The following is a 1064-nucleotide window of genomic DNA, read 5'->3' as shown; positions in this document are numbered from 1 at the left end:
TTCAGTACAGGAAATATTTTGAATTGAGTATGTTTCCTTTTCACAAAGCCCATCTCAGGGACTTTTCCAGATCCTTCTGGCTTCATGTGATCCTTCCCTCTATAAATATAACATCTTGTTCCAATGTTTGGACTTTCATACACCTATTATATTCTAACTTGGATTACTGTATGCTCATGTGAGAAAGTCAAAAAACCAGAGGGAAGTAGTATGACAGACATCAGTGGGGTAAAAGTCTTTCACTGTTATGCATGTGCAACTCAATCCAAGTTGGAGGAAATCATGAAACTATTCCAAATATGTCCTTTACAAATTTATATTTTCTAACTTCAAGTGAGCCCTCACTGCAGCAAAAATAATCTTGTTACTCCTCTCTGAATTATTTGCTATGCCCCACCGCCAGAAGTTTTTGTAAATCCTCTCATTTCCCCTCTAGTCTCTCTTAGCACTCTCTACCCCCAATGTCTTAGCTGAAGACCTAGCCCCATGCTTAACTGAAAAAAATAAGCTATTTGCCAAAAATTTCCTCTTCTCTCCTTTTCAGCCCACATGAAGATGTAGTCCAGATGTTAAAGTGTTCTGTAAACAAGTGAAGAATTGGCTATTCTTCCTTTTTTAATGAGTTTTGAGATAGCTTGTAAAAGCCTGATGATTTTTTCGGGTCTGGTCTGTCTGTCTCCTGCAGTTTGTGTAGGCCCCAGCCACAACTCTTCATACCCTTCTGCCCGACATTTCAACAGACTACACAGTCACATGTAAATCTTTTATGTTTCTACATTACTGCCAAACATATTTATCAAGTGTTGGTTTGACTATATCACTTCTCTGTCTAGGAAACAACAGTGGTTCCCCATTTCCTTTTAGATAAAATAAAAATTACTTTATTGAATATTTCAATTGCTTTATAATATGTCTACTGTCTATGTAACCAGGATGGTTATACATTTAGCTTCCTCACTGTACTCTACAATCTAATCAAATTGACCTACTTTCTGACTCCCCTACATAACATTGTATTTTCCCCTCTCCCTCCCTTCCTCCCTCTTTCCTTCCTTCCCCCACCC

This window comes from Vombatus ursinus, unplaced genomic scaffold (assembly GCF_900497805.2).
Source record: "Vombatus ursinus unplaced genomic scaffold, bare-nosed wombat genome assembly UNPS02004827.1, whole genome shotgun sequence".
Taxonomy (NCBI): Eukaryota; Metazoa; Chordata; class Mammalia; order Diprotodontia; family Vombatidae; genus Vombatus; species Vombatus ursinus.
The sequence above is the reverse complement of the archived record's forward strand: the minus strand, read 5'-3'. Positions refer to the sequence as shown.